The following is a 9,985-nucleotide window of genomic DNA, read 5'->3' as shown; positions in this document are numbered from 1 at the left end:
TGTACCGCTCGAGTGACCTCCTCTGTCTGCACTGAGAAGATGGTTGTCCCACATTCTCCCACGCATCCAGCATCAACTTGTTAGCTTCCCTTGAGCGTTTCCGCCCATCTCTACAAGTCTCAGCATGAGTGGATGTATCCACTCCCGGATCCTCTACATGCAGTTGTTCTGCATTCTGCTCGTCGAACTTCAGATCCCTACATACCATTGTCCTCTGAGTGGAAGGAAGGTACACCCGATATTTGTGGGGTGTATCCATGTACCCGACAAGTATTCCCAACTCAGCTGTTGGGTCTAGCTTCTTCCTGGCATCTTTGGTCACATGACAATAAATTGATGATCCAAAGATTCACAAGTGACTTACATCAAGTCGCTTCCCAGAATAGGCCTCCATAGGTGTCTTCATTCCCAGTATACATTGCGGGCTTCTGTTCTACAAGTATACTGCTATATTGCATGCCTCAGCCCACAAATGCAGTGGTAGGCTTTAGTCATGCAACATCGCTCGAGCTGCTCCCACAATCGATCTGTTCTTCCTTTCAGCCACCCCATTCTGTTGTGGGTTATGGGGTGCCGTTAATTCCCGTTTAATACCTTCTGCAGCGCAAAAGTCTTTAAACTGTTGGGAGACATACTCTCCACCATTATCACTATGCAAGGATTTTATTTTCTTTCCAGATTCTTTCTCTGCCAAGGCTTTAAACTCACAAAAACTCAAGAAGGTCTGATCCTTCTTTTGCATAAAGTAGATCCAGCCTCTATGAGAAAAATCATCAATAAAAATAACGTAGTACCTTTGTTTAGTGGTGGAGGTTGTAGAGAAATGTCCACAAACATCTGGTGAACTCGCTCCACGATTTCTGCAGCTCTACTGTCTCGATTCAGAAAGGAAGATTTCACATACTTACCTAAGGTACAACCTTTGCATGCAGTCGTCTACTCAAGTTTTCCCTTGGGTAATTTGTTAGAAATCTGTTGCATGATCTTCAGGGCTCCGTGGTGCTAGTGGCCTAGTCTTCTATGCCATAGCTCACTAACATCTTGGCTCTACACCATCTCACCTTTGGAACTCAAAGCAGCATAGTCGTCTACCTCCATATTGTAGAGATTCTTGACTTGAATCCCTATTCGCTTTGTCTGTCCAATACCAATATGCCTCATGAATACCTTTCCTTGACTAAAGACTACATCATAGCCTTTATCTTCTAGCATAGCGATAGACACAAGATTCTTCTTCAGACCTGGTACATAGTTTACATCAGCCAGGGTGACGAAAGCTCCATGCTCCCTCTGAAATACAACCGTACCTTCACCTGAAACATGGTACTTTCCATCATCACCCATCTCGATCCGCATCTAGAGATCCTTCTCCTTCAAGGTACTAAAAAGATTCTTGTCACCTGACATGTGGAATGAAGCTCCACTGTCCAGGTACCACACACAACACACCATGGATGAAACCATGCATGTGATAAGAGAGAAATCCAGCTCAAACTGTGAGGCCAGTGCCTCACCATCAAATCCCTTCGATGAACCCTTCTTGGATTTCTTTTGTGGACAATTTGTAGCATAATGGCCCACTTCATGACAATGAAAGCATCGAACTTTCAATTTGTCAATCTTCTTCCCACCATGGGAAGAACCAAATTTGGAATGGGACGCCTTCCCTTTCCCTTTCCTCGCCTTACTCACTAAGGCTAGATTTTCCTCATCATCTTGCTTCGATGAGGATCCATCTATGATGCTTCTTCTTATTTCCTCCTACATCAGATCCGACCAAAATCGTTCCAAAACTGGCAGTTTTTCTCTTCCACTAACCGAGTCTTGGTAGCTATGCCAGCTCTTAGGAAGACCGAGGAGTGCAAGACTCACCATGTCATCATCAGCGGTCGTGATCCCTACACTTCCAAGCTCATCCCTATAGGTGGTGATCTTGTTCAGATATGTAGAGATCGTGTCGCCCTTTTCACACTTGATCTTACGAAGCTTGTCTTTCAGTGCCAGCTTACTCTGATCGCTGATATTATGATATAAATATTTCAATGTTTTCCACATCGAAAATGGTGTCTCCTTCCCATGGAGGCTTGAGACAATGTGGTCTTGAACTCCCTCCAGGAGGATTCTCCTTGCTCTAGCCACACATTTCTTCCATTCCGACAGTTGAGTATCATCAGTCGGCTTGGGAACTTCTTGATCAATGAAGTCCTTTAGACCGTTATCCTCTAATACTGCCTCCATGCAATCCTTCCAGGCTATATAATTTGAGCTGCCATCAAGGGCATACTCGAGTCTTAAACCACTGAATGCCATAGGTGAAATTGAGATGTGATAAGAACTCGATTTCTATATTCAAGAACCACGAATTTTGAACTTCTCCTTCCTGTATATTGTTCTTCACCTTGATCACCTTTGCTTTGATACCATGTAGAAATTCCCATTGTAGATCAATAGATTATGCAATATACTAAAACACAATACAAGATCTACTTCTACAACACTTTGCGGAAGCTTAATCGAATTGAGCAAGATCAGGAGAACACATATAACTGAGAATGAGAAATCAATTACACATAACACAGAAGAAATGACCTGGGGAAAGCCTCAACCTAAAACCTCAATCTCTGTACTATCATACAAGTGGAAATCTTGTTCAAGTTACAAAAAGAATCAACTCTCAAGCTATCCTGCTCTCTCTGCAATCAAACAATACAACTCACAGATTGAATAAACATAGTATATGTCCTCCTCAAGCCCTCCAATTTTCTATTTCCTTGCGCAGTTTTCCTTGGAGTCCAATGATGTCACATGTGTGAATTGGCCTCATCACACTCAATAAACCTGAAGAAGTAATTGTGCAATCCTCAAGGAAAGAATTCCTTCTGCATGCAAGCAATATTCACAATGGAATATTCTAGCAACGGATAGTACACTGCCCCTCCATCTAATCTCAATTGGGTCTTTGTCTGAACTGACATGCATGAGTTACTTATGAGAGAATACTCAATTATCTAAAGTATAGTAGTTACATGCATGCAGGTATTAACTAACTGAACTTACATTAATTCACCAAACTATTTGAATTAATCTAACTGGACTTGACTCAGTTAACTGAGCCAACTAATTACGACTCATCCTTATCTCTTTCACTGATGGATAAATTCCTCAATTAATTGAGAAACTGTTGCATGTCCCCACATAGACTTCATGTCTGATTTTCCTTAACTAATTAACTCAAGATGAATTAATTAATTATTTTACAAACAACTGCTAAGATCAAATTCAAATTTTACTTCACTATTTTAGTTTAGAAACTGACTAAAATAGGAAGGTATCCAGAAATGATATTTGTAGAATGTTATTTTTAGTACTTCCATTTTTCATCCATTGTTGCTAAGATCAACACTGGCTGAACTGCTATTTATAGCAGTGCTATTTTTAGCAATTCTATTTTTAGCATTTCTTGTTGCTATTTTCAACAATATTTTGGAATTAGTTTCAAAATACTTAGGTTTATTTTATCTCTATTTTTAAGAATTAGTTAGGCCTAAATTTTCCATATACTGTAATTGGTTTCTTATTAAATTTAGTTATATGTTTTTCTCTATGGGATTAATGGCTTTTCAATGTGTTCTCCATTTGACATCAAAAGGATAGGTGAAACAAAGTTGTGTAACTTGTGCATGTGAGCTTAAGCTATATATGATGTGTTAAAGAAATGTGTTGTAATGATTTAATCTTCATACATATCATTTTAACTAAATAAACTAAAAACTATATACACATCATTCTTGTATTGAAATAAGCAATGAAATAAGTGACATCCACCATGTTGCTCTTGTTTTTTAAATCTCCATTAAACAAATTGATATATTGTAAAAATTACCTTGAAAATGTCTTAAAACTATTTATGCAAGAGGTTAAGAGCTTGTTTTTTTTCATACGATCGATCAAGATTCAGAAGACATCTAGCGTGAAAGTTTGCACACTACCAGCATTAAAATAATAATAATAATTGCAAGACGCCCTGCACCTATTATCCTTTTTATCTTCCCCAAATCCATCTTCTCCATACAGAATGTGAGTTTTTTGGCATCCAAATCTGAAGTTCCCCAAATGGAAGATGACGAACGGACCCGCCAACGGCCCCCTCGAGAAGATTTCGGATTTTTGGAACGGTGCACCACTTCAGTGGAGGGAGGCGGGCCAACGGAGATTTCAGCACTATGCATCCACTGCTTCTTCCTTCAAGTATATCCAACATTGGGTGGCCACAAACCCCACGAATATATATGATGAGTGGCTTTGAAGAACTATTTCCGAGCTTCCTTCATGAAGATATAACTCTCCTTCTATTCTTAGTTATATATGACCTACATCTAGATGCTATCTGCCAGCATAGACGTTGCTCAAGACCTAGAGTGCTTAGCGCTCCCTAGTGCGAAGCTCAGCAGTTACCCCATCTTATAGTTGGTATAGGGTTTCCCTCAAAAGGGCGGCCAGCTTCAACCCCAAGCCTTTCATTGTGCTTACCGTGGTCCTGTCGTCCTCGGCTACTGCTGAGACTGCGCCTTCTAGTAACACAAAAGTGTTCATTGTGCGAGTGTGCAACATTTGCTCGACTTCGGATGTACCTGCCATGATGTATGGTGCCATCATTCCTGGGGGTCGCATCTGTAACGCCTACAACTGTTCTTTGAGCGCCCCCAATGCACTTGTCTACTCCATCATTAATTCTTCAAAGGTATCCTTAGTGACATCACGAACTGTTTCGCCAATGTCAAAAAGGTCTCCCTTGGTGAGTGAGATTGGGTCAATGGAGGTCTTTTTCTCCTTTACCTGTTTCCGCAGGGCTGGCTTCTCATGGACGTGCGGCCCCTTGAGTTGAGTTGATTCTGGTCCAGGGTTCACCTGTTCCTCTGTCCTATCCTCCCCCTGTATGTCCTGCTCCGTGGACATTTCTTGGCCCTCCCCGGGCTCTTCTATAGGCACTGTTGTAGTTTCTTTTGCCTGTGCTGCTACTGTTTCCTCAGCCTTCTTCAATGATGCGGCCTCTAATCTGGCTTCGCGACGCGCCCTGACTTCCACGACTACTTTCTCATTATGTTGCTTCTCTGCCAGCTGTGTGACCCGACACTTGGCTTCTTCTTTTTGTTTCTGCGCAACAACTTTGTCCAACTCTGTCAGGTCTAGGGCACGCCACTCTGGGGGCCAAGACTCTAATACAATAAATATGGCATCGTCTGTTACGATGAACGGAAGCTTTACCCAGTTCCACGCGGGGTCCTTTCGTGCCTGGATATACACATTATGCATATCTGCCTTGAATTCGGCTGAGCCCTGTAAGCTATTGTAGATGGTAGGGGAGAGGTGCAGCCGTTGGTTTATCCACATGCGGATGCTTGCCTCCATAAGCACCCAAAATATCTTGACCTCACGAATCCGCTTCGCGTCCTTTGTGGCCCACAACGAGGCATACCTCGCGGCCTCTGGTGAGTCTGGTTCAATACCGGGGAACTAGCTATCCTCTGACAGCTCTCCTACCACCAACAGGATGGATAAGAGCAACCACGCATAGTGGAAGGTCTTACCCTACTCTTGGGCCTCCCTGTAGTTAATGAGAAATTCCTCACAGAGGAATTCCGCCCAGTTGAACTAGACACCTTCCGCGCACTGCTCAGCCAGCGCAACCACTGGCGCGGGGACTTCATCAGCATGACACTTCCTCATGAGCTTTCCGGCCAACAACTGGGTGGCTATGCACACCCCCTTATCTTGAATACTCGCGATAGCATACCCTCGCTTCTTCTTTTCTAGTTTGTACTTGGCCTTCATCACCTCCGCGAGGGCCAAGTCACTACTCTTTCCCAAAATCACCGCGGGGTCACTCCCTTGGTAGGGCAGCTGAGTAACCCTATGAATCAGTGTGGCTGTGATGGGGATTGGCTCTTCCAGCCATAGATACCCATCGTGCACCAGGCACAATAGCTGCCTGATGAAAAAAATTGTAATCGATGCACGATGATAGTGGGGTATCCATCGCAGATGGAGTAACCCAGCCTTCTCCATGCCGTACAACCATTTCCATGGCTCCAAAATTGTCACTGACCCCTCAGCATTCTGCTTCATCAAGCTCTCAACCGCCAAGTGCGGGAACTTCTCGCTATCCGCGAGGTCCCAATCCTCAAATTTCAATGTAGGCACCCTGCCTAACGGCGGACCCTCAAAAGTGATGCCATCAGGGAGGAGCGGGGTCTAGAGCGCACTCTTCGTGGCCTCCAAATCCTTAGGAACCCTTGCTTTACCTTTCTGCGGAGGAACATATGCAGGAATCTTTGCTGAGGAAACCATAGGTGGTGTGTCCTCTTCTATATCGTCCTGCTTCTCTATATGCACAATGAGTTCCTGCAGATCCTCTTCCTCATCTTCATATTCAATGTTCACCGCCTTGCCCTTCTCTTCCATAGATAACCGGCCAGAGCGTGGATTTCACGGAGACATGTAGACTGGTCCCTGCGCCTAGTTGTTCTTTTTTGGCCTTGGCGTTCACAGAGATTTAGGAACCTCTGGTGCCACTCCTTCCTCTTCGGGCTCATTTCGAATTATTCTGGGCTGCGCAGCTTCTGCAGCGATAGTTTCGGCAACATTCTCTCTGGGTCTGGTAGCAGTCATGGTGGCTGGTCTAAAATTAGTTGATTGCACGCAACTGCTCTAAAATCGCTCGGCGCTTAACACTCTACAACAACTCAATTCTCAAGAGACCAAGTGTTGTTTCGTGGTAGGCACTTGCAGTTTTATAACACTTTTCAAATTCGAATTCGACCATTCCCCCCAAATCTAGATCATAAATGTTCCCTTGGCGGCAGATTTTCCAAAATCTTGTCCATAACTGTTGTCTTAATTGTCCGCTGCCCGCTCCATTTTGTCTTAATTTCACCATCTCATCATGAACAGTGACACCAACGGTCACTTCATACTTTATCCATGTGGCAGTGCTCCCCCTAGTGCGTGTGCGCGAACCATGTGACCTCCTGTTTCTGCGTGCACCCCCGTCTTTGCGCACTTCCTTGACAGACTGGTTTATAGTCCTGTGCTCTCTTCCAACTGTCTGGAGCAATGAGACTATTCTTCCAATAGTTAGTCAGGTGGTCACACCACCCGTGCGGAGCTCCATTGCCTCCCCTTGGATGATCCGCGAAACAACCTTCATTGTTGTTGTCATACGCATTACAGGTTGTGGCGCACTCTCTTGCAGTGTGCCCTGAATAAGTTGCGACTGTAACCACGACATTAGACCGACTAACTTTCGGCGGTACTTCTTCCATCCGTCCTTAGGGGTGTGCACATCCGGCTGCACTTTCCTAGGTTTTTCCTCAAGAACGACTTCCTTTAGTTCACTTTCCAACTGCTTGACCTCTGTATCCAGCAACATGCTCTTCTTCCTCAGCAATACCCGGTGTTCTTCAAGTTCGCGAAGTTGTTGATTCCCTTGCTGAATGGCTTCCTGAAGTCTTTCATACTCCCCGTCATGCAGCTTTGTAATTCCTTCTGGTAGGTCTTCATGTGCTATCCCTTTTGCTAGGATTACTCTATGCGGAGCTTTATGTGGGGGTTTTTCAGAAATACCAATCCCTTCTTCCTTCCGCAACCTCGGAATCAACTTCGCAACCATGTTTTTGCATATTGTCTTATAGGCCCATTTGATCGCTGGAATGCGCAGGTCCCAATTTGTACACCGTAGCTTATGTCCTCTATTCATGACGTTGCATACCTTGGTGAACACTTCTCTATCGATAGTTGGTAGCGCAAACCTCCTTTTTGGCCATCACGCCCTGTTTTGGCTTTCAATCCTGAGACTGGTGTGTGCTGGAACAAACTGCCTGTTATATGTCTGCACCCATCGGGAAAGATGTGCGCACAAGTTATTTTGTCCCTTACAACCAGTGCTCATTAGTGACTGGGGTTTCCAAATTGTATGCGCATCATTTTTCTACATTCACGCGAACTTGCCCAAGTGCAGAGACTGTGATAAGAGATACCATACGCAACTCCACCTAGTTCGACCCTAAAATCCCTGCTCGCATTCTACGAATGCATTTCCACGACTGCTTCATTAGGGTATTTGCATTAATTTTTGATATCATAGTTAACTAGTGTAGAGTCATCTCTCCCACCTGAATCCAAAAGTTTTCAATGCTTTCAATGATATTTAGGGTTGGCTTGGCTCCCATTACTATTTTATCAAATTCATGATTAGTGTAGAGTTTAGAATGAGAGTAGAATAGTTATAGAATTTGTATATTAACGTTAGAATCTATTATATAGAGGGATTCTATATAAAATCTGGGCACTAAAGTGATCGCTAGGGTTATAAAATTCTCAATGTTGTGTAATATGTTTGCAACATCAACTAATGAGAGATTAATATCAATGCATGTTAATTGATTCTATAGTTTTGTTGGGTATTGACATTCGCGGTGGCGTAAATGAGTGCAGGGGTGCGATGCATCGGTGCTGTTAGACTCCACTCGAAGCAATGAAGCAGAGAAAGACGCACCACCCAACGTCTCACTTCGCGCCTTCTACGTACGAGACGATGCCAAGGCCAAGCTCGAGTCCGTTTGCCCACAAACTGTTTCCTGTGCTGATATTCTCGCCATCGGTGCCAGAGATGTTGTAGTCCTGGTACACTATAATCTCCTCTCAATAATTTTGATAACAGGCCAGAAATAAATGTATGTATATATATATATATATATATATATATATGATTAATTGAAATATTGATTAGACAGACCGGGGGTCCAAAGTGGGACGTTCTCAAGAACGAAATGACGGGCTTATATCGAGGGCAAATGATACAAGGAATTTGCCAGCCCCCACCTTCAACGTTTCTCAGCTCATTCAAAGCTTTGCCCTCCGTGGACTATCTGTCCGTGATCTTGTCGCTTTGTCAGGTACTTACAGCACTCCCTTCTAATTATACTCCTAAATTCAAGGACGAGATTTACATCAAGGAGGAGATAAATTCGGGAATGCTTGATAAATATTATTATGTTTTTTAAATTTTATATATCTGATAGATGAGTTATACCTGTAAAATGTGCCACTAAACTCAAATATGATCGACATTTACATTTCAGAATTGTTGCAATCTGTTTTTGAGAGTCAAGAGATCGAAAATTACCATGAAAATACGGTAAGCCCGCTTTGTAACTTTTATCTCTAATGGAATTTTAATTGCGTTATGAATTGCCATTACCAGGTGGGCATAAGTTGGGCTTCTCTCACTGCTCTTCCTTTGAGAGTAGACTTCATAACTTCAACGCTACGTTTAAAGTGGATCCAACCATGGAGCCACAGTTTGCGCAGAGCTTACGCACGGTGTGCCCTCAACCTAACAACAATCGCAGCGCAGGGGCTTTTCTGGATTCCACAGCCACCCAGTTTGACAACGCATACTTCAAACATTTGGTACAAGGAAAGGGAGTGTTTGGCTCCGACCAGGTGCTATTTCTGGAGAACCCAACAAAGATGATGGTGAAGAGATTCGCAAGGGATGAGAATGCCTTCTTTAAAGCGTTTCAAACCTCAATGCAGAAGTTGGCAAGTGTTGGAGTTATGACCAGCGGAGGAGAAGTGCGATTGAATTGCAGAAAAGTGAATTCTTGAACTGGATTGATATGGAATTATACGCTCCTCCAATTCATTTTCGTTTTATAAGATGCAAGAGGCTCCGTTGATATTTCTTTTCATTTTTAAGAGGATCCTCTTTATCCATAATCAATCAATTGTTTGATTTTTCAAGTTATTCAACGCAAAATGAGCAAAATTAAAATAGTTTTGCTTACGAATCTGCTGTGCGTTCTTTTTGTCATCAATCATTAATGTGTTTTGATAATATTTAATTAAACTTTATATCTTAATAATTTCGAAATATTTTTTACACAAAATAATACCAAAATAATACCATAAAAAGAAGCTCAAG

At 42.9% G+C, this 9,985-nt stretch overlaps 1 pseudogene; it reads left to right on the top strand.

Annotated features, from left to right (window-relative positions):
* The first annotated feature begins 7,884 nt into the window (after nt 1–7,884).
* LOC149211960 (peroxidase 66-like) lies at nt 7,885–9,669 on the top strand (annotated as a pseudogene).
* The last annotated feature ends 316 nt before the right edge of the window (nt 9,670–9,985 follow it).

This window comes from Pinus tabuliformis, chromosome 1_1 (genome assembly GCF_031772625.1).
Source record: "Pinus tabuliformis cultivar Carrire ecotype Pingquan chromosome 1_1, CPIR1, whole genome shotgun sequence".
In the NCBI taxonomy this organism is placed as follows: domain Eukaryota; kingdom Viridiplantae; phylum Streptophyta; class Pinopsida; order Pinales; family Pinaceae; genus Pinus; species Pinus tabuliformis.
The sequence above is the reverse complement of the archived record's forward strand: the minus strand, read 5'-3'. Positions and strand labels throughout refer to the sequence as shown.